This window comes from Haliotis rubra, unplaced genomic scaffold (genome assembly GCF_003918875.1).
Source record: "Haliotis rubra isolate DU_JTF1 unplaced genomic scaffold, ASM391887v1 Scf81, whole genome shotgun sequence".
In the NCBI taxonomy this organism is placed as follows: Eukaryota; Metazoa; Mollusca; class Gastropoda; order Lepetellida; family Haliotidae; genus Haliotis; species Haliotis rubra.
Genome location: NW_025767535.1, coordinates 2,215,346 through 2,240,036, shown reverse-complemented (window position 1 = coordinate 2,240,036; position 24,691 = coordinate 2,215,346). Strand labels below are relative to the sequence as shown.

The following is a 24,691-nucleotide window of genomic DNA, read 5'->3' as shown; positions in this document are numbered from 1 at the left end:
TGTTTGCCTGCTTGTTTGTAAACACTGAATACCCCATAGAACAGGCCTGTTTAGTCTCAATAGAACTCGTATGAAAACATGACATTAGTGGAGAAACCTACAGCTACATTCACCATGGCCAGGATTAACTCAGGAGGTATTTTCATGTCCGAATCATATTGTGGTATAGATCTGTGACGGTAACCCCGTAGTAGGTAGTTCCACCTCGCTGAGTTGGCATATAGTTATGATGTGGAGCCACTCATACGTTAAAGCTGTGCTGTTGTGTACCTGCGTGTAATACGGTGTACAACGCTGGCTGATATGGATACTGGCTAGTGATACGTGAAGTAGGGGTGTGTGACATAAGTCGGTCAGAGTAGGTGTTACTCTATGCCCTGTTAGGCCCTGTTATGCCCCGTACTAAGACCTGCAGCTTGTATGACTTGCACTACGGACTGAGACACTCGAACAGCAAACATCTCGGCAGTAACTCCAGCTCACAGCATGTCTAATTATTGAGTGCATGAGAAGATTGTGTACAGGCAGTCTGAGTGTTCAGCATCAACTGGCAGATATACAGCGTATACACTGGTGGATATACAGCGTATACAACAGTATCTAACCAGTGCCGTATCCCGCAAGTCATCAGTGTTTAGATCGTTTGTTTATAGACCTGTGTCTGTTACAATGGGAGTTGAGGCTGGGCCGAGCTGGAATAACTCTGGGATACCTGGCTGTAATCACCTGGGTCTGGTCAGTGGTGATGCTACCCCTGGTGGATATTCAGTTGGTGTGTTACGGAGCCTGTGTTTACTGTCGGTGTAAATACGGCTGACTACAAAACAGCTGTCTTCAGTACTGGAACACATAAAACTGATTGGTTTCAGATATCTGTGAGTTACGATTATTCAAGCTGCAGAGACAATCAGTTAACAGGTTTCTTCAGAGGAGATTAGTTCTGAGGACATTAGTTCGAGGACAGTACTTCTATGGACATTACTTCTAAGGACACACCTGAGGACATTACTTCTGGGGACGTTTGTGCCAGCTGCTTAGAGAGTGTGTGTACTGTCAATTAGGCACTCACCTGTTCCGGGTCATGCAGGTTCTCAGTGTTTGTTTATATTATTCTTGGTGCCACGTAAAGTAGTGTAATCTAAGCACTAGGGCACTGGTGTTGGTACATAGCAAATGAAGTATCAGTTTACAAACATTTCAGTACTCCCACCATCTGACAGTCGAAGGATAAGTGGTCACAGTTGACTGGACAGTTGGGCATTCAGTAGGGTGGTGTTTATGTCCTTCAAACAGCGTTGACCGTCCACATAACGATTAGCTGAGAGGAGTCTTCACAGCTAGGATCGTAATATCCCGATCTGGTATTTATTTGCAGTCAGTTGGTATATCGGCTAACTAGTATTGATCACTTGGATCTATGAAGATGGATATTGAGTGTTCCAATCATAGGAAATTGTGTGGTACCGATCACTGCTAGATGACGTAATGGATATACCACTACTAGTTTGGGGGGTAGTAGGATTGGGCTCCGGTGGATGGATCCACATTGATCAAGATTAAAAATTCAGATTTCTTGTGAAAGTAGACTTTGTTGGCTGTGTGTGGGAATCCATGGATAGACTGTTGGAACAGTGAATCAATAGCGAGGTGTTCTGCAGACAGTTACTCTCATCTACTGACAGAACGGCACAGCTCAGACCTCTTCGGAGCGTTTACAATCAGTGGAAATATCACAACTCTCCAACACAAACAGTATCATTGGATTTGCTATGACTTACTTTGATGTGCTTAAGCCATGATGGTTTACAGTTGAGGAATAACGTGTGGACTTTTTGAGAAACGGTGTTGTCACATTTACCAGCATGAATTTCCTTGGATTTGAACGTCCCCGTCTACGACGGAAATCGTATGCAGCCCCCGGGACCCTGTATGATATTCCTGATACTGACAAACCTGTTGATTTTTACCAGGAACAAATGCTGATAAAGACCCAGAAAAACCAGCGGAGACGGGGCTCCGTCCCCGCCCGGACTACGGTAGGTGGTGTGTGCACCCAGAGTCGTACTTGCACGTTTTGTGTTTGTCACTGAATGGAGATGTAGACCAATCATGTAGATATGTTGTGTGTTGGAGATGTTGATTGTAGCAGATGGATCCTCTGTGTTGAGTCTGATTTCACTTCGGCATGTCATCTTAGATTTGATAGGGTTGTAGATGAAACAGTTGTCATGTGTAGAACAGCCTGAATAGAGGGGCAACTGCCTGTGTAGTTATTGTGTACATATAGTTTCAGGTTTGTGTTTCTGTGTATAGAGATCCATTGTACTGTAGTTGTGTTCAATTTTACAAAGTGGTGTTAGTTGTGGTTTGTAGATTTTTCATGGTTGTAGATGAAACAGTTGTCATGTAGAACAGCCTGAATAGAGGGGCAACTGCCTGTGTAGTTATTGTGTACATATAGTTTCAGGTTTGTGTTTCTGTGTATAGAGATCCATTGTACTGTAGTTGTGTTCAATTTTACAAAGTGGTGTTAGTTGTGGTTTGTAGATTTTTCATGGTTGTAGATGAAACAGTTGTCATGTAGAACAGCCTGAATAGAGGGGCAAACTGCCTGTGTAGTGCTCATATAGTTTCAGGTTTGTGTTTCTATCATAGAGATCCATTGTACTGTAGTTGTGTTCAATTTTACAAAGTGGTGTTAGTTTAGATGAAACTTCAAAGAACAGCCTGAATAGATTTGTATTTACAAATACTTTCAGATTTAGTTTTTTCAGTTGATTTGTTGGTTTTGTAGTCATGTAGAACAACCTGAATAGAGGGGCAAAGCTTGTTGTAGTTAATATGAACATATACTTTCAGATTTAGTGTTTCTGTCATGTATGTTTAAAATTGGGTTCAATTTTGCAAAGTGTGAGTTGATCTGTTGTGTTTGTAGATGAAACAGTTGTCATGTAGAACAACTTAATAGAGGGGGCAAACTGCTTGTGTAGTTACTGTTTACATATACTTTCAGATTTTGTGTTTCTGTGCATAGAGGACAATGTATGTTTAAAATTGGGTTCAATTTTGCAAAAGTGTGAGTTGATTTGTTGTGTTTGTAGATGAAACAGTTGTCATGTAGAACAACCTGAATAGAGGGGGCAAACTGCTTGTTTAGTTAATATGAACAAATACTTTCAGATTTAGTGTTTCTGTGCATAGAGGACAATGTATGTTTAAAATTGGGTTCAATTTTGCAAAAGTGTGAGTTGATTTGTTGTGTTTGTAGATGAAACAGTTGTCATGTAGAACAACCTGAATAGAGGGGGCAAACTGCTTGTTTAGTTAATATGAACAAATACTTTCAGATTTAGTGTTTCTGTGCATAGAGGACCAATGTATGTTTAAAATTGGGTTCAATTTTGCAAAAGTGTGAGTTGATTTGTTGTGTTTGTAGATGAAACAGTTGTCATGTAGAACAACCTGAATAGAGGGGGCAAACTGCTTGTTTAGTTATTATGAACAAATACTTTCAGATTTAGTGTTTCTGTGCATAGAGGACAATGTATGTTTAAAATTGGGTTCAATTTTGCAAAGTGGTGAGAGTTGTGGTGGTTAGATTTGTGCCGAAGGAGCAAGTAAGTGAGTTTCATGGTGTTTTAAACATTATTCCGCTCGGATTACGTCAGCTAGACGTTGGAGGAAGACCCTATGTGATGCAGGTCTCAGGCGTACAGCACTACGGTGAAACCATTAGCAAGTGTGCAGAAGAGTAGTTTTGTCGGTTATTATATATTCATGACAGCTGTACAAACCGATTGTATTTTCTGTTTAAAGACGTCAGAATTTGTTATTGATAGTGCAGGTTTGTTGGCACTGTCTCTGTGGCTGCCGTCAAGTGGTTGGTGTGTGAATAAGTGAAGCACTGTCTCACGGTCATGATTGGGTTTCATCTTGACATTTTTGCACTAAGCTCTTTGAAATGTTCTGTATGTGTTATAGGGTACAACAGGGTTGTCAGTATTCTTATGCTTTGTGCCTTAATATATAATTTTGATTGAAACAAATAATTCCATTTACATTGAAGAAGAGTCCCTGTGAGATGGGAGATTCAGAACCTGAGGATATCTAGACTTGCTTCAGCATTGCAGGGGGGGCTAGGTGGAAGGGGAAACAGTGGTTATGGGTAGTTTGAGACGGACCCAAAGGGCAGTCTGGTTGTGTCAGCTTGAGTCAAATAAGCCGCCCAGTCAATGTTCAGTCACAAATGTGTGGTTCCTATGATCACTCATCTAAACAGTTCATTTGATCATCCAGGGGCGGTGGGGTAGCCTAATGGTTAAAGCGTCCACACGACACGCTGAAGACCAGGGTTCGATTCCCCACATGGGTGCAATGTGTGAAGCCCATTTCTGGTGTCCCCTGCCATGATATTGCTGGAATATTGCTAAAAGCGGCGTAAAACCATACTCACTCACTCACTCATTTGATCATCCATTTAAACAGTTCATTTGATCACAATCTAAATAGTTCATTTTATTGCCCATCAATTTGGTTAATTTGATCACCCAAACACAATACATTTTGTCACCTACATATGGTACAGTTGTACTATCAAATGCTGAACTGATGATCACCTAAATATGGGGTTCAGTTGATCACCTAAATATGTGGTTCAGTTGATCACCTAAATATGGGGTTCAGTTGATCACCTAAATATATGGTTCAGTTGATCACCTAAATATGTGGTTCAGTTGATCACCAGTTGATCACCTAAATATGGTTGATCACCCAGTTGATTCAGTTGATCACCTAAATATGTGGTTCAGTTGATCACCTAAATATATGGGTTCAGTTGTGTTTGGTTCAGTTGATCACCTAAATAAATGTGGTTCAGTTGATCACCTAAATATGTGGTTCAGTTGATCACCTAAAATGGTTCAGTTGATCACCTAAATATATGGTTCAGTTGATCACCTAAATATGTGGTTCAGTTGATCACCTAAATATATGGTTCAGTTGATCACCTAAATGTGGTTCAGTTGATCACCTAAATATGTGGTTCAGTTGATCACCTAAATATATGGTTCAGTTGATCACCTAAATATATGGTTCAGTTGATCACCTAAATATGTGGTTCAGTTGATCACCTAAATATGTGGTTCAGTTGATCACCGATGATCACCTAAATATGTGGTTCAGTTGATCACCTATGATCACCTAAATATGTGGTTCAGTTGATCACCTAAATGTGTGGTTCAGTTGATCACCTAAATATATGGTTCAGTTGATCACCTAAATATATGGTTCAGTTGATCACCTAAATATGTGGTTCAGTTGATCACCTAAATATGTGGTTCAGTTGATCACCTAAATATGTGGTTCAGTTGATCACCACCTAAATATATGGTTCAGTTGATCACCTAAATATATGGTTCAGTTGATCACCTAAATATATGGTTCAGTTGATCACCTAAATATGTGGTTCAGTTGATCACCTAAATATGTGGTTCAGTTGATCACCTAAATATATGGTTCAGTTGATCACCTAAATGTGTGGTTCAGTTGATCACCTAAATGTGTGGTTCAGTTGATCACCTAAATAAGTTGTTCAGTTGATCACCTAAATGTGTGGTTCAGTTGATCATATCACCTAAATGTTCAGTTCAGTTGATCACCTCAGTTGAACCTAAATGTGGTTCAGTTGATCACCAGTTCAGTTGATCACCTTAAATGATCACCTTAATGTGGTTCAGTTGATCACCTAAATGTTTGGTTCAGTTGATCACCTTAATGTTTGGTTCAGTTGATCACCTAAATGTGTTCAGTTGATCACCTTAATGTTTGGTTCAGTTGATCACCTAAATGTGTTTCTGTTGATCACCTAAATGTGGTTAAGTTGATCACCTAAATGTGGTTCAGTTGATCACCTAAATATATGGTTCAGTTGATCACCCATCTCAGTGATTCAGCCAGTAAGATGCAGTTCAGTCCCCAAGACTCGGCTCCATCATGAAAGTAGATTATTTATATGGTCGTGTAGCCCACATTTGGATCATAGTTAGTTCAGCTTAGTTCTAAATCAGAATAAATCAAAGTAAGAGATCAATTTGTTGCCAGGTTAAACTTGAATGAAATCAGCAGCTATGGATTAGGAACAATCCATTACTGCGACTTTGTGTAAAGGAGCTGGGATCAATTCTTTCACAAAAGCTTTACTGTAGCTTTTGAAGGAGACTCTGTACGCTGACTGATTGAATAATGGTCAAAAACTTCAGCTCAGAGATCAGATTATATTTTTTACATATTGTTGTGATGGTTTCCATTAATATGAGGGAACAAGTCCCCAAATATCTCCTCTATATGTAATGTGCCGACCTGCTGATAGATATCAATATTATAATAGAGAAATGGCAATGTAGTTGTCGGCTAAATATCAATTGAAGTAACTGGATGTGACAATGTCTGTGTCTACTTCAGCATACCATACCCTTGTTGAGGGGTGGTGGCGTAGCCTAGTGGTTGAAGTGTCCCCTCGTCACACCAAATACCTGGGTTCGATTCCCAACATGGTACAATGTGTGAAGTCCATTTCTCGTGTCCCTGCCATGATATTGCTGGAATATTGCTATCGACAGCATAACTCAAAACCCCACTCACTCACTCACTCACTCACTCACTCTCACTCTCACTCACTCACTCACTCACTCACTCACTCCTTGTATATCACAAAAAAAGTATACCAGTAATTGAAAAAATGTCAAAATCTGTTGTCTTCATAACAACCGAACGGAAATATGTGGAATCAAAATGATTGTGACATCATTCAGATCTGTTATGGATTAATACTTATACAGTGTAGAGATCTGATGATCTGATGCTGTGGTACTGAGGGGTTGTAAATGTTCTTGTTAAGTATTAGGTACAATTGCAGTCTTCCCTCATTTTCTGTGCTGCTCATGTCTCCCAAGTGTTTGCAGTGAACTAACAAGGGTCCTTGCACTGGCAGCAGTTTAAACACGGAGACCAGCGTAGAATGTCACTTAGTAGAGCATCTGCTGCATAGTACGAGCAGAACAAGCATGTTTTGATGTAAACCAACATCAAGTGCGTCAGTGAGTGAGTTAGGTTTTATGCCGTTTTAAGCAATATTCCAGTAATATTCCAATAACATCACAGCAGGGGACACCAGAATCGGTCTTTGCTTATTGTACCCATGTGGGGAATCGAGCCCAGTTTGGGGGATGATGATCCACCACTTTAACCACTGTGCTACCCCACCAGCCTCAAGTACATCAGTGGTGGTGGGGTAGCCTAATGGTTAAAGCGTTGGTTCGTCACGTCGATGACCCGGGTTTGATTCCCCACATGGGCACAATGTGTGAAGCCCATTTCTGGTGTCCCCCGTCGTGATGTTGCTGGAATATTGCTAAAAGTGACGTAAAACCCAACTCACTCACTAACTCACTCAAGTACATCAGAGGCATATACACAGGACACAAACAGGTGGAATCAAAGACAGGTTGCATGATGGGAAGGAAGACTGGTTCCTTAGGCGCCAGTCACATGGAATTCTGGGTATACTTTATCCTCAACCACTTTTGATGTTGGAGAGGCAGTGGGGTAGCTTTGTGGTTAAAGAGTTCACTTGCACGCTCAAGTCCTGGATTCGATTCCCCGCATGGGTATGAAGTGTGAATCCCATTTATGGTGTCCTCTGCCATGATATTTCTGGAGTATTGCTAAAATCAGTTTGAAAATATACTCGTGCGCACACTCAATAAGATGTTGGAAGAGGCCATTTAACGTGAAGAGCCAGCAAGCAAATGACTTGTATCAAACTTGCCACAGACTTGTTTATATGGGATATGGGACAGTTAGAAATGTTTGATCTGTGCACAAATGGCAAGTGAGCTGCAACTGTCAGCAGGGTGAACTGTTCACATGAAGCATTATCACATAGGCAACTCAAATAGATTTAAGGAGCCTCCAGTTCACTCATCTGGCATGTAACTGTAATGATGTAGAAATAATGGGGGCCCTGAACAGTTTTTAACCGGAATAAAACCAAAGTGTCAGAGCTTGGTCAACTTCTGATGCACTTCAGTAGCTTGTTTGTAATAATTACAAGAAACATAGGTTGCTGGTGGCAGTTTCTACTCCGCAATCCTTGTTGGAGTCCTGAAGATGCCTGCTGGTAGGAGTGAGTGACGGATTAAATATTTACTGGTATTTGCTGTAGGCAGCACTTCTCCAGATGTAAGTTATGAAGACTGGCCCAGACAAACCAGAGGTTGATAGTGTAAGCACACATTGCAACCACGTAATCACATTGCAACCACCCAATACTTAATCATGTGCACTTCCACACAGAGCACAACTGTTCTTCGTATCCAGAGAAATATATTCCATATAAAACAACATTCTCTGAAGATTGAAGGCGTCAACTTGTGTTGTCATGTGATGCTGTATCTCGGCGGAAGGAGTTGCTGGACCGGGCATACTTGTGTAATCTGCATCCCCTCCTTGTGACCGGAAGTAACCCCATATCTGAAACTTGATGAGGCTGACATGTTTATGAAAAAAGGTCAACAACTTTAATTTTGTTTAAGTGGGAAATATGTAAGTCCAGTATGGCTTTTGTTCCTGACCCGTGAAGATCTGGGTTAGAATTGATATTCAGTAACCCATGCTTGTCGTAACAGGCGACTTACGGTATCGGGTGGTCAGGATCGCTGACTTGGTTGACATATGTCATCGTATCCCAATTGCACGGATCGATGTTCATGTTGTTGATCATTTAATTGTCTGGACCTGATTCGATTATTTACAGACTGCTGCCATTTAGCTGGAATATTGCTGAGTGCAGCGTAAAACTAAATTCACTCACTCAGTCACTCACTCACTCAGTGTATTGTGTAGAGAAGAATGTTACAAGTCAGCTGAGAAGATGTAGATATTGTTGTAATTGACTTCAACATGGGACGACCATATCCCCGTGTAGACCTGGGCCACTTGACGTCAATATTCCTTGTATGGGAAATAAACAGACAATACTCAGTACATTTATGTAAATATTAGTCCTGTCGCTTGACAACAACTGAATAAATATGCTTTTGGCTATTTGTCTTGCCAAACATGGAGATTGTGAAGTGTTCTGTACATAGCTTAGAGTTAGTGTAGTAACTTTGTTGTATGTGTTGACAGTTCTGTCAGAATGGTAAGCAAATCTAGCGGAAAAGCAATATGTGTCTAAAACATACTTTTGTTGACAGTGTTCTTAGGTACCTGTTCTTTATGCGATGTGAAGATTAGAACCCAGACCTTGACCCTGCAGATAGCATTAAAATAGTCCAACAGTCGAAATGTCTGTGGTGTTCAGTATGTGACTCCATGGCATAGTGGGGTAGCCTAGTGGTTAAAGCATCCACTCGTGTCGCTGAAGATCCAGGTTCAATTTGCCATGGGTACAATAGTCTCCCCTGCTGTGATATTGTTTGAATATTGGTAAAATTTCTTCTTTCTCCTTCTCAGACTCCTTCCCTCTCTCTTTTTCTCTTTCTCTCTTTCTCTCTCTCTCTCTCTCTTTCCTTAGCATAGAGGATACTCTCTTTTTCTCTCTCTCTCTCTCTCTCTCTCTCTCTCTCTTAGCATAGAGGATCTCTCTCCTTAGCTCTCTCTCTGGCTCTCTCTCTCTCTCCTTAGCATAGAGGATACTCTCTTTCTCTCTCTCTCTCTCTTCTCTCTCTCTCTCCTCAGCATAGAGGATAGACTCTCTCTCTCTCTCCTTAGCATAGAGGATACTCTCTCTTTCTCTCTCCTTAGCATAGAGGATACTCTCTCTCTTTCTCTCTCTCTCTCCTTAGCATAGAGGATAGTCTCTCTCGCTCTTTCTCTCCTTAGCATAGAGGATAGTCTCTCTCGCTCTTTCTCTCTCTAGCATAGAGGATAGACTCTCTCTCTCTCTCTCTCTCTCTCTATCTCTCTATCTATCTATCTATCTATCTATCCCCTTAGCATAGTGGATAGAGTGTCTGTCTGGAGTGCAGATATTGGTGGTTCAGTCCCAGCTTACATTGTACCGAACCATGTTAAAGATGGTATGTGTTGTTATGCTGCCTAGTACTCAGAATTATTAAGCGGTAAGACAGCAAGGACTGGTTGGCTGATGGTATCCTATGTAAACTGCACCGTGAGAACTGTAGCCGATGTAATTGTGGACAACCAGACACACCTTTCCACACACTACACTACACGTTGCTATAACTGCAAAAATCTTAAGCACGATGTTCGACCCCATTTGACTTCACCTTCACCTCACCTTTATATCATGTGTAAATATTACCTTCTTGTGTAAATAGTTTGGTTAAAGATGTGTTCTTTTTCAAGCTTGTAAGGTTGTTGTTTTTTCTGTGTTTTTTTAAACCAATAAAGCAACCTACGTCAGCTTACTCCATTTGTGCTCCTAGTTGAAAGGCTTGCCGGCCATTTGTAATCACAGTTGCACTTACCCAAGGGAGGTAACTCAGTGACAATAGCCCTTTGTACCAGTTGTACCCAGTAGATATTGGTTCATAAAATTATTGTTAAATCACAAAGAGATATTAGTTACATCTTTTCACAATATGCTGACCATTATTGAAGACTGATCTGTTACCCGGATGACCTTTTCCCACAAACCGTGTGTGTTCATACTGTCAACCATTGGTTTGCCTGGCCCAGTGAGTGAGTGAGTTCAGTTTTATGCTGGTTTTAGCAATATTCCAGCAATATCACAGCGAGGGGCACCAAAAATGGGCTTCACACATTGTATCCATGTGGGGAATTGAACCCGGGTCTTTGACGTGACGAGCGAACACTTAACCACTAGGCTACCCCAACGACCTAGTCACATGGTTTGCCTGGGGGGCGGTGGAGTAGTCTTGTGGTTAAAGCGTTGGCTCGTCACGCCAAAGACCCGGGTTCGTTCCCCACATGGGTACAATGTGTGAAGCCCATTTCTTGTGTTCCCCGCCGTGATATTGCTGGAATATTGCTAAAAGTGGCGTAAAACCACTCACTCACTCACTCATTTGCCTGGCCCAGTGAAGTTGGAAGGAGTCCTGACACAGCATGCATATTCTTGAAGGTGGAAACCAGGCGGAGTTGTGGCGCTTGGGTGTGCCAGAATCATATGCATGTGGGTTTTAATTCCCACATTTGCCCTGATTATGATTCCGGATTTGTAAGCACTAGAATAAGGCCACAATAGTGGTAAACATCTCAGCACTTCGGGCTTTTCACACATCATTACTGGAATAATATTCCAAGTAGTGCTACACAAAGCTTGCTCATTCAGTGATTTGGGTTGTTTAAGATGAGTGCATCATTATTCATGAAACTGAAACATTATTGAGTGAGTGAGTGAGTGAGTCTAGTTTTACGCCGCACTCAGCAGTATTCCAGCTATATGGCGGCGGTCTGTAAATAGTCGAGTTAGGACCAGACAATCCAGTGATCAACAGCACGAGCATCGATCTCCGCAATTGGGACCGATGACATGTGTCAACCAAGTTGGCGAGCCTGACCACCCGATCCCGTCAGTCGCCTCATACGACAAGCATGGGTTACTGAACCTTCAGGGGTAGAAAAATTAATAAGACAGAATAGTGATAACATTTCGGGAATCCCCTGACATCCTGCTGTCCCTGAAGATGCCTTTATAATTAACAGACTGACTCGGGCAACCAGCAAGCAAGCTCCCTGAACAATGACTGTTTTGTACTTGTTGGTTGAACAGATGAAAGTTTGATGAAGAACCGAGGGAAAAAACAAGGAATTTCAGTTAACTGAATTAAACTGCCAGCATCACATGGCCAGTTTTTCTCTCACAGGAATACTGCAGTGATGCTGATGTAGGTCACAGTGAGCAGGGTTGGAATCGGGAATCTTATTATTAATGTAAGACAATTTTAAACTGTCCAATTCAAAATATAAATAAAAAGCATCATCAGTGAGACCCTATACTGTTTTGGAATATGGGTACATTTGATAGTGTTTGAAAATTTAACAAAAATGGCAATTTGAAATACTGTTCAAAACATTGAAAATACAAAGTCACTCGCTAATATAATTCTTTTCATGAGAATTGTGGGGCAAGTGTCACCCAGTTGTCTAAGGTGCCACAGATTGATGTGCAGAGTTGTCTTGAAGTCTGAGTTCGAATCCCAGTTTAGTCTGATTATGTTTCCAGGTTTATTGGCAGCTTGTGGGGTCCACCACCCATGAAGATCTAGTTAGAATTAGAATTGGTCTTCAGCAACCCATGCTTGAGGTGAGTAATGGGATCAGGTGGTCAGGCTCGCTGACTTGGTTGACACATGTCATCGGTCCCCAATTGTGCAGATCGATGCTCATGCTGTTGATCACTGGGTTCTCTGGTCCAGACTCGATTATTTACAGCCGTCATATAGCTGGAATATTGCAGAATGTGTTGTTAAAACAAACAAATATCATGGGGTTCACCAAAGTCGTTAACACCCTTGACCGGCATTGCTTCCAGTTTTCCTACCACATAGAGAATACTAGCTGTGACATCTTGAGTACTGTTGAAAATGCTGTTTAACCCAATTCAGTCTCTCAAAAAAATAGTTTGGTTATGACTTTGCATATCAGTGAATCGGAGACAACAACAAACACTTCCAGCTTCAAGGTTGTTCGAAATGAAATTTTAGTAAGTGTTTGCACCTGGTCTGGGATTATTGGAAAGCCAGGCATTGAATTACGTATCAATTGGTTGGCTTAAAAAATTCTCATTTTAACCTGGCATGAATTTCATATTTATTTGTACTTCACTGTGGGTAAATATTTGCTGGTATGATCTTAAGTGAACCAAACTTATTGCCCAATATATGCTTCAGTCTGTAAGTGCTTTCAAGGCCTGTGTCTGATAGGAGCTGGGACTTAGTTTTACCTCTTATTTTATATAGGAATTTAACGAGAAGGATTTGATGATTGTCAAACGACACACCAATCATGATTTCAATATATCACTCCTTAAATTAATTTCTGATCTTGAAAGAAAAAAATAGATCACCTTCTGTGAAAATTTGACAACATGTCGATATGAGTGAAGTTTGACTGCCTATTCTGAATACAGTATGTGTGGGTTCTTGGAACAATCTGATGCCGGCTTTCTAAAATCGTGCAGCTTAATTTCTTTCCCATCTTGATTAAGAAACTCTGATTTGTATGAATGAAACTCAGAACACTAATATTCATCTGATAGTATATTTCCTTTTGGGTGAATAGGCCTCATGCAGAGACAACAGATTGTATGTAATATTACAAGAGTAATATATGGTGCCTTTATTATTTACCTTCAGAACTGCTTGTTTTAGTTTGGTTTGTGGTCTGAATGCCATGCTCACTTGTACTGAGAATTCAGTAACCGCAGTTCTTGTTGACAGATGAGAAAGTTCACCTCATGCTACCTCCTACAGAGACGTAATGATGTCTTTCACACAGAGGTGCTGGACTTCTAATTTTTATGAGATTGAGCACATAGGAGTTCTAGGATACTTGTGAAACTAACTAACTCACTCACTCACTCACATAGTAGATTGATGAAGGCTATGTCACTTGAGATGAAGACCTTAGGTTAGTTCTTCAGTTTATTTGGAGAAAAGTGATGGGTATTTAAAATAACCAACTCACCTCCTAGGTTTACATATTATCTGTGTGTCGTGAATCAATGTTGAAGCTCAGGACTGCATTTATTTGAAACAAATAATCCTTTATCCTCTAAACACTTGACTCTTTTCAGAAATTTAGAATTTCACAAATGTTTTATGGTGGACATAAATCTTGGCCTCCCCAAATACAGAAACAGCACTGGCAATGCTCTTATCTCCAGGCATCAGTGTTAAGAAGTGGTATTTGTGTTGCAAGTAGGAAAACAGACATTGCCAGGAATAAACTGTTGGCACTGGAACCATGGCGATATTTTTGTTTTTGAAAAAAGTCAGTGTATACTTACTTGTTATTTCCATAAAATGATAGAATTGCTAAGATCACGACTCTAGAGAGAGTTTTATTCCTGGAGTTGTTCATCTGCTTGACAGAGAGCACAAATATAGCTATTTATTTTGTCAATGGCTTATTGATAAATACTTGTAGTTGCTATTTATAGTGAGTGCTTTGGAAGAGCTGTAGTGATGTCCGATGAATCAAGTGTACTCAGAGCTAATACCTCTCGTGAAACCTGATTCGTACCTTGAAATGACTTTAGGCAATAATGTAAAGCAGCTGAGTGCGTGAGTGAGGGTGCCACTTGGTGATGGTTCATGTACCCACCTGTTTGTGTTTGCGGTTAGTCTGACCCAGCCCCTACTCAGGATATTCATACAGGGAGGAACATGTATAGTTTGTTGATGTGTATTTTTAGATTGCCAAGTAATAGATAGTAATTTGAGAAGCTTGACGTGCTTGGTGTTTTATAGACTAACACTTAGTCTCTGAATATATATAATTTTGATAATAACAAATAATCACATTTATTTTGGAGACGTGGCTTTGTGTGTACATCAAAATTACCGATTTCGTGACGTCATATGAGACTTCAGTTACGAGATAGCACGATAATTTCCGCAATACACAAATCAAGGTTATCCACAAATTTAGATGATGGTTGTGTATGTTCCCTGATTTGTCAACATTGTAGCTGAACTTGAGGGTTTCTCTAAATGGTTTCTCAGACCTGCGTTTATTTAACTGGATGGTATTTGGGTGTGTAGGCCATGTACAGAGACAACAGATTGTGTATAATATCACGAGTAATATGTGGTGCCTTTATTATTTACCTTCAGAACTGTTTGTTTTAGTTTGTTTTGTTGTCTGAATGCTTTGCTCGCTTATTTAGTCTTATTCATGTTTTGTGCACTCCAATTTTTTAGTTATTTAATCATTCATCGTTCTCATTTGAACCTTAACGAACTATGTCCAAGATATTTTTATGGATTAAACTTCTTTGGAATTTTCTCTCATGACGTTTCGAGACCATTCCAGGTCCATTCATCAGGTGGAATGGTCTCAAAACGTCGTGAGAGAAATTACAAAGAAGTTTAATCCATAAAAATATCTTGGACATCAATGTACAACTTCTAAATGCCACTGAAAGACATCTTAATGGACTATACTGAGAATTCAGAAACCGCAATGCTGGTTGGCAGATTAGACATAATGAGATCTTTCATACAAGGGTGCTGGAGTTCTAATTTTAATAAAATTGTGCACGTAGGAGTCAAAGGATACTTGTGAAATTCACTCACTCACTCACTCACTCACTCACTCACTCACTCACTCACTCACTCACTCACTCACTCACTCACTCACTCACTCACTCACTCACTCACTCACTCACTCACTCACTCACTCACTCACTCACTCACTCACTCACTCACTCACTCACTCAGTGCAGTTGTGATGAATGAGTGGAGTTTGTCAATGTCAGTTTAAAGTAAGGTACACCTGGCAACAGTACTACCTTGGCTGACAAATACCTTTGTTGCATAATGCCAATCTGCAACTGTCACACCTACTGCTAGATATGAACTAGGTTGAACTAAAAAGTGTTTCAAATTGATTTTTCTGACGATTCATATGTTAATCATAGCCTTAATAAAGTGAAAATTTTTTTTGTGGCAATAGATGGTTAATTTGATATCAATATTAATAATTTTTTATTGATAAATATCTCAATATATAATGACATTCCATGTCTATCTAGATCATATGGAATAAAATCCTGCTAGTGATTTGGCAAATGGGTATTGTCTAAAATTAAGAATTGTGCTTAGATCCTTTGGAATATGGTTGATATTTTTAGTGATGTTAGTGTATGCTAGTATGGGGCAGTTGGGTAGCCTTGTGGTTAAAGTGTTCGCTCGTCATACCAAAGACCCGGGTTTAATTCCCCACGGGTACAATGTACAATTTCTGGTGCCCCCCTGTCGTGATATTGCTGGAATATTGCAAAAAGCAGCTTAAAATTATACTCACTCACTCACTATGCTAGTAAAGTTCCTTTTTAAGTCTTTTGGATGGAATAGTTGCTTGTTTCAATATGAAAGGTGGTAGTTTGTACAGATTCAGGTGGAATATTTAGTAAGTGTGGTTGATCTTGCAGCGTTGTTCAGTTTGGAACCAGCTGGAAGCCAAAGTTAAATGTGTTTTAAGTAGCTTCCAGTGACTTGTCACCTGTGGTCTTAAATGATTGATTTCCAACTAAATCACGTCGGGAGATTTTGCAAGGATTTGATCTGATGCAGTTCTTGTCAGATGACAAAACTGATGCTTTCATCTTGAGGAATCAATTGCGGATGCAGCTTAAAGGATGTCAAAATCTCTGGCTCAATAGCTTGATTTTTCTCCCTTTCTTTCAGAGATTTGCTTGCCAGGCTTTGAAGTCATGTAAGCTAGCTGTCCACGGTTGTATATAGGGGAGTGTCAGGGGTTAATAGAATTCGTCTGGAATCGGTAAATGATTAGGTGAACAATGTTGTATTGTGTGCACAGGTTAGAATGAGTTGAAGCTTGTGATACTTTGAAGGAGGTTGTTCTGTCGTTCATGTTTCCGTGTTGTGAGGTGGAGATTTGTTTCAGACAGAACTGACGACAGTTGTCAGTTGTGGTAGAATATGGTGTTATGTATGCAGATCCATGATGGGATTCAAGTCCACAGTGGGACCAGTATGCATGCCAGCCCATGTCTATTCCAGCTCTTTTCTCCATGGTAGACCTTCGATCTATGGGAGGAATCGTATACATGACGGACAAATGAATATAACTCTAGTGCCTGGTAATGCTTATTTCCATGGTAGGACGTAATTCCTTTTGGATAATAGCAAAACAGAATGTGCAGTGGATTTTCATGTCCTTGACTTATTTCTAATTTCTGGTAGATCTTACTTTTGCATATATTCATGAGCAAATTAACTAATAAGCTAAAATCCATTGTCCCCAAATTATAACAGACCCGTGAAGATCAGGGTTAGAGTTGGTCTTTAGTAACCCATGCTTGTCATAAGAGGTGGCTCATGATCGGGTGGTCTGGCTCGCTGATTTGGTTGACACATGTCATCATATCTCAATTGCGTAGATTGATGCTCATGATGTTGATCACTGTTTGGACTAGACTTGATTATTTACAGACTGCCGCCATTTAGCTGGAGTGCGGCATTAAACAACAAACCAAACCAAAGCCCAAATTATAACTGGCCCCAAAGGGTCTTTAAACAAGAAAAACTCAGATACTTGATGACATCACATCCACATGACATCATGACAAGATTGCTGAGTCATAACATCATATAACGTGGGATTTCATATACCAGCCATAGATATATTTATAGGTCCAGCAGTGGTTAGATATGTTAGTATCCGACAAAATGACTCTGATTCAACATTGATTGAAGAGGTTTCTGTCATGGACTGAAGGGAGCAAAGCAAACATTGATTCGAACCTATGCTCATAAATCCCAAGATCCCAAGGGACGGAACTCTGCACAGCAAACTGGGGCTCCTGAGATGACATGGTCTCCCAGCCAGTATATGACATCCGTAGATCCACAACACAATTACCAATAAACATTAATAAGCAACAGTAACACAAGAATTCTTCAGATTTGTGAGAGGGACATTTGTAATGTCACATTTAAGATGGTGAAGAAAGAGGTAGCGGACATTTTGTGATGTACAAGTGTCACAACATGATTGCTGTTATGTTTTCCAGTTTTAAAGTGATTTTTGTTTAATGCTGAAGAAATATTGTTCTCAAGCCCTATGTAAAATATGGATCATCACAAGAAGTGCTTACAGTTTGCTACACAATGTATGGTATCCACATACAATTTTCTCTTTTGTAAAACTGTAAATCTTATTTGAAACTGTGCAAAAACAACCTTGTTTACTGCATGTTTGCGTTTGTTTACCTGTGGAATGTATGCATTATGTCAGTTTTGAAGCAGGTTACATTGAAACTTTAAGTTCTACATGAGGTATGCTTCTTACACCAGCTTCAGAAAACACAAGCTGCTCAGACCTTCAGAAACATTGTGACCCTGGCTGTACTAGGTGGAAGGCTGACATGAACTTGCTTGTTGTACAGGTTGTATTTACAAGGAGTCTGTCACTGTTCTTTGTTCAGGTCCAGGAAGGACCCGCCATGGTGAGCAGTGCACATCTTATGTATTGACAGAAACATGTCACCTCATGCCCACGTGTCTTCTGCTGACCCAACTGGCCACACCAGCAATGAGGAAGTGGTCGGCTTGACACTGAGGTCAAGGTCAAGGTCATAAGGTGCTGACTCGGCATGTACATGACATGGTTATGTTTGCGTCCCATGAAAACAATTAGCTACATTGTGTACAGGGCAACGGATAAATTCCATACGACAGGATGACGAGTGAGAATATCTGAGTGTTCCTGACATGTTCATTTGCCGCTTTTGATGAATTACAATAGAGGCAGCTTTGGACATAATAGCTTAATTATTTGATTGTCATCCTTCATGAAGTCATTTTGCTGTTTCCAAATAAACGAAGGGACGGTGGGGCAGCCTAGTGGTTAAAGCGTTCGCTCGTCATGCTGAAGACCAGGGTTTGAATCCCCACATGGGTAAAATGTATGAAGCCCATTTCCGGTGCCCCCCGCCATGATATTGCTGGAATATTGCTAAAAGCGGCGTAAAGCCATACTCACTCACTCATCCAAATAAATAATCTCTGCCTGAAGGTTCTGAGTCTAAATAAGTAGCCCAGCATCATTTTCAATACCATGTGGACTATTATTTTCTTGATTATATACACCATATGTGGTCCGAGCATGCTCATGCTTCATGACCTGTGTAGATCCGGGCTAGAATTGATCTTCAATAACCCATGCTTGTCGTAAGAAGTGACCAATGGGATCAGGTGGTCAGGCTCACTGACCTGGTTGACACATATCATGGTATCCCATAGAATTGCGTAGATCAATGCTCATTCTGTTGATCACTGGATTGTCTGGTGCAGACTCAATTATTTACAGACTGCCGCCATACAGTTGGAATATTACGACTCACTCACTCATGCTTCATGTCAGCTATCAGTGTATACAGTAAGGTTTCTGGAGCAGTTTGGTTACAGGAATACAGTGTGCAAAATATATTACCTCTCGCTGTACATTTTCAGGAGATTCGGACAGAAGCTAATGATTGATTTCTTGTGGCCTGGTAGCCTATTGATCAGTTGGAGATATTAATCTCTCCATGAGACCCATGTGGATATTCTGAGGTAGATCAGTGGTACTCTGCCATGATAAAATCGTTACGGGAGGCAATGGGTTGTATGAGGTATGAGGAATGGGTTTCACATCATTGGTGGTACAATCATCCCTATACCTCATTCCAGTCTGAATTACAGATGGCAGAGTTGGGGTGGTGTGGTTACTGAGATGCGGCTTGTTGACTGTGGTTTGTTTGGTCCTGGCTTCATCTGGCATGATACTGACAAGGGTAATAAAACAGCAGCACCTGTACTTGTCAGAGACGACCCGTGAAGGTCCGGGTTAGAATATTGATCTTCAGTAACCCATGCTTGTCCTAAGAGGCGACTAACGAGATCGGGTGGTCAGACTGGCTGACTTGGTTGACACATGTCATCGGTTCCCAATTGCGCAGATCGATGCTCATGCTGTCGATCACTGGATTGTCTGGTCCAGACTCGATTATTTACAGACCACCGCCATATAGCTGGAATATTGCTGAGTGCGGCGTAAAACTAAACGCACTCACTCACTTGTCAGAGACCAGAGTTGGGGTGGGTTGTTGATGTGTACCACTCTGTCTACCACTGGCTGGTCCAGACTTGATTTTATACAGGACCAAGTAGCAGTATGAAATGTTTCTCATCTGGGCATAAAACATCATTCAACATAAACTCAGCAGCCCAGTCACTCAACCATTCACACAACTGGTCATTATCATGACTGACCACTCACTCACTCATTTACCCACCCACTCACCTCACTCACCCACTCACTCACCCACTCACTCATTCATTCACCCTCACCCACCCACCTCACTCCTCACTCACTCACTCACTCACCCACCTCACTCACCCACCCACTCCACTCACTCACTCACTCACTCACTCACTTACTTTTTATACAATGTGTGCATGAGGAAATATAAAAGTGGAAATGGAACGGTTGTGATTGTACGAGGGAGAAAGGAGGAAACATCTAAGACTGAGAGCCTGCCTCTTGTCTCAGGGAGCAAATGTCATGGTGATTACAAGATTGCTTGATAACCTTCAGAAGGTGACCTTCAGGAGACGTCATCTGAAGCCGATACACTCTCCTCATTAAGTCGGTTAATGACTTCAAGTGACTGGCCGCCATTCTGAAAAAGAAATGCAGCAGTGCAACCAGATATGTGATGTCATAATTCCACTATGTCAGGTTGCGAATTTCATTAAATGTTACGATTAAACCCCACTTTTGGGTTAAGTTTTGAATGGCTGGTTCAAGAACCAGTCATATAAACCTCTTAGCCTTTGGTAGAGATCATCAGCTATGTCATTCTCTTTAAATATACATAGTATCAATGTATGACTTGTTGTAGTCATGATCTGGCTTAAATATTGCCGATTTGACTATAAATCTTGACTCGCTCACTCATTTACTCATAAAATATACATTTGACAAACGAGAAACATTTTTGTGTATTCTGGCTAAAAATGCCTGAGTCAAAAAGGGGTTTAGTATTTTTTGTTCATCAAATGAGGAGAATTTATATGAATTTTTCTCATTTCTCCATGGTCAGATTTAAGCTGTCCTTTAATCTGACTACTTAAAAGTATAAGATTAAACAATTTTCCTAAAATAATGTTTTCTTTGAAAATTACACTATATCTTAAACATTTAACTTTCTGACTTGATCTAAGTATTGAAAGGCATGTGTTGTTGTGTCATTTAAGCTGCTTTAGTCCATTCCACAAAGATGTGACCTAAGGGCAATCCAGAAACCTATACCCTTGGTTCCAGGTTTGTAAACTTCATACCAGTGCTTGTGGATTTCTGTGAACATATACTATTCACACTTTGACTCATTCCACGATTTGCAAAATGGTTGATTGGTGCCATAAAAACCATTTTTATGGTTACTCATGTATCAAGTGCATAAGATTAGATTAAAGTGGCTGTTTGCCTAAAGAGGGGTTACCATATCATTATTTATCTAGTTTTAAATGGATACAATTCAAATTATAAATCTATGTTTAAGTATTGTTGGGAATTTGTGTGATCCTTAGCAAAGTGTGAGTAGTATATAAAACCTTTATCACTTCAGGCTTGCCTTCCACAACAAACTGACACAATGTCATGTTACTGAATTACAGTTTAAAACAATATGATAACACTTCCTTTAAAGGTTTGTTGATTCAGTGAAAAGACTATAAAAGGTTTTGTGCCTTTTAATGCCAAATCAAAGAATTGCGTTTATCCAAAAGCCACCTTCTAAAATGGATGGCCAAATGTTAATTTTTTCAACTTGAAATATTGTTTTGTCAGATCTGTAAACTAAAGATAAAATACATGCCTTAGAAAGAACAAGATCAAGGGCCAAAATATGGAGCTGATCGTCGACAATTCAGACCTAATCAATCACGATGGTTGGAAAAATATGTTTTAGAACCATGTTTGAAATGGTTGAGAACGAATGTCCATTATGCTGGAGGCCTCTTTGACAAACTTCACAGCAAGATAAATGTTTTGATGTTGTAATGGTGTAACCTTGTTCTCTCGGTCAATTGCTCCAGGACATGCTTGCTGAGTGACCTTACGCCTTTGTCACTGGCGGGATTAGTGTGTGTTGATGGCAAGAACATCGATAGCAGTTGCAGTGTTGATCTGTTTATTTGTGTCAATACATCACTTATAAAACATATTTCTTAGGGGGATTTCGTCGTCCTAGAATAAAAAAATCATCTAAAAAAACTCGTCATCATGATAATTGTAATACCTTTAAGAGGGATTACTTAATTGGGGAATACACAGCAGGAAATAATAGACAATATTGTCTATACGGTTTATGGTGAGTGAGTTAGTAATTAATTTCACTGAGCACACGATGTAATAACCGTTGTTGATAAGATGGTGATATCTTTGTTGATACAATGTATACTAATACTAATTCCAGAAGTAGACAAATATTTATTCTGGGTTTGTATTTTGATGTTTAACAGTGCACTGTACAATATTGCAACCTTGTGTAACTATAATAGGTCTGGACCAGACTATCCAGTGATTGACATCATGAGCACCGACCTACAAAACTGGGATCTGATGACAAGCATCAACCAAGTCAATGAGTCTGACCACTTACTGTGATCAATACTTCCTACAAAAAACATGGGGGTGGTGGGGTAGCCTAGTGGTTAAAGCGTTTGCTCGTCATGCCGAAGACCAGAGTTCAATTCCCCACATGGGTACAATGTGTGAAGCCCTGGATTTCTGGTGTCCCTGGCCATGATATTGCTGGAATATTGCTGAAAGCGGCGTAAAACCAAACTCACTCACTCACTACAAAAATACATGACTATCTGAAGACTTACCTTCTATCTTCACTTAGTTATTATCTGGGAGGACTCATGATGCTATGAAAATGTTTTTCGTCCTAAAATGTTTTGCTCCCACAATAAGCTATATACTGACATATTGTCCTCAGACATGGACTATCAAGAAAGTTGCAGCCACAAACACCCAATTTATTCTGGCTTGAGATGTACAAAAGTTTCATTTTGTAAAATCAGTATGAGATCTCCATGTCTATTGTTCTGACGTGGCTATGGCCTTGATGAAAGCTATATATATATAAACATATCTCTCTATCTCCCTAAATAGATATGTATATATATCGAGACAAATTGTCCAATGAAAAAAGACTAATCCCTTTTTCATTGATTTTTTAAAACGTGCACAAATGTAATACGACTGTTATAGTTTTCTAAATTTGGTAAGAGTTGCTGGATGTGTATCATGTAACAAATATTCTCATCTGTCTGCTTCATCTCATTTCTTGCTTCTGTCAATTATAAATAGTTTGCTGGTCATGTTACAAGTGGCCATGTTTTGCTGCTGACCTTTCCAGCACATCATCAACACAGGGACAGTCATCCCTTATCACATCTCCACATGCCCCATCAGCTACTTCAGTCATGGAACAATCTGATACACTTACATTCTCATTACTGGTTCTGATGGCACATCAATTATATCTGAGACAGTTCATTCAGGATTGCTTGGGTTTGACCTCAGCCTTGGAATTGGCCCCCAGTTACCTTGGCTAGTTGTATGAATGGACTTGCTTGGGTAATCCACTGAAGACCCGGGTTTGATTCCCCACATGGGTACAATATATGAAGCCCATTTCTGGTGTCCCCCGCCGTGATATTGCTGGAATATTGCTAAAAGCGGCGTAAAACTGACTTATTCACCACTGGGTAATCTGGCGTTGTGATATGAATGTTTGAGTGTCATTGTACTCTGATGTCATGGGTAGAGGCTCATGAGGTCAATCACTTGTTCGTGTCTCCTGTATATGATTATGTATATTTAGCTGGAAGATGAATCATAGAGGCTTTAAGAACAAACAGTTGATTGGGGTTCTGTTCCTAAGATGCTAACTGTTGCACAATACTATTCAGTAGATACACGATATATGAGTATGGTTACATGAAAAATCGGATGTCCTTTAACTTTTTTTATATATTCAGTCCATTCCAGTATAAATTGTCTACATAAAAAGTATCTTGAATAACAAATCATTCTAAAATCCTTTATGCACATAGAGATAGATTAACAGAATCTTCCAGAATATGCTCTTGGAGTAAAAGGGATTTCCAGTAAAATGGAGGCATGGTAGGACCATTGTTATTTGATGCTGCAATAAACTATGCAGTTATGTCCCTTAGTCGAGACAGAATCCTCTGATCATGACTTCAAATCCCTAACTGCCTAACAGTAAACTGTAAACATATGTAGTCAAGTGAGGATAATTGCGGGCTTGCTGAAATGTTGGTAGTGAAGTTACTTCGTAAAGACGGGTTTTCAGCACTTTTCTGTTTGACTGTGACAGTTAATATTTGCTCATATTCTCTGCGAGAGCGATCAGCATTCTGCTATTTTGCTGCCCGATGAACAATATCAAACATATAGGTAGATTAGTTCTAGAAAGACCATCGCCTCTAACTCTACCTGTGGTGATCCTTTGGATGGATTTTAGCCATTTTAAGGCGATGTGGTCTGTGTAGACAGTGAATTTGGAATTTGCAAGGCATGGACGAATTCTAATGGCTCAACTGCCAAACCTTCGTGATGCTCCACGCCGCGGAAGAGCTCTTGCCTCCAAAAGCTATAGGATGTTCATTATTCTTCGCCCTTTGACTTAAGACAAACCCTATGCTCATAACGGCATCAGTTGGCAGTACCTTACCAAATCTGATAAGCCAGGAACAGGCTACACATAGCATCTTGAGCAGTTGAAAGCCTGATCACACTCAGGTGACCACTGGAACCCTGCTCTTAGGCTCTGAATGCCAACAACGCATTCAACGGTGCTATTTTAGCATATTAATCTTTCAATGTGACTTTCTCTGTAAAAGTTTGTGAGGCCTAAAAATGAGCTTAACCT

At 40.2% G+C, this 24,691-nt stretch overlaps 1 protein-coding gene across 3 annotated transcripts in view; it reads left to right on the top strand.

Moving 5' to 3' along the window:
* LOC124261806 (5'-AMP-activated protein kinase subunit gamma-1-like) overlaps positions 1-24,691 on the top strand; it is a 455,838-nt gene that overhangs the window by 171,522 nt on the left and 259,625 nt on the right. The window contains exon 1 of one of the 3 annotated variants that reach the window (XM_046696177.1): positions 358-2,036. The exons of the other annotated variants lie outside the window; for them this stretch is intronic. The gene's annotated coding sequence lies outside the window, so the exon portion shown is untranslated. Of the gene's footprint in view, positions 1-357; positions 2,037-24,691 lie in introns of those variants that run through there. 3 annotated transcript variants of the gene reach the window in all.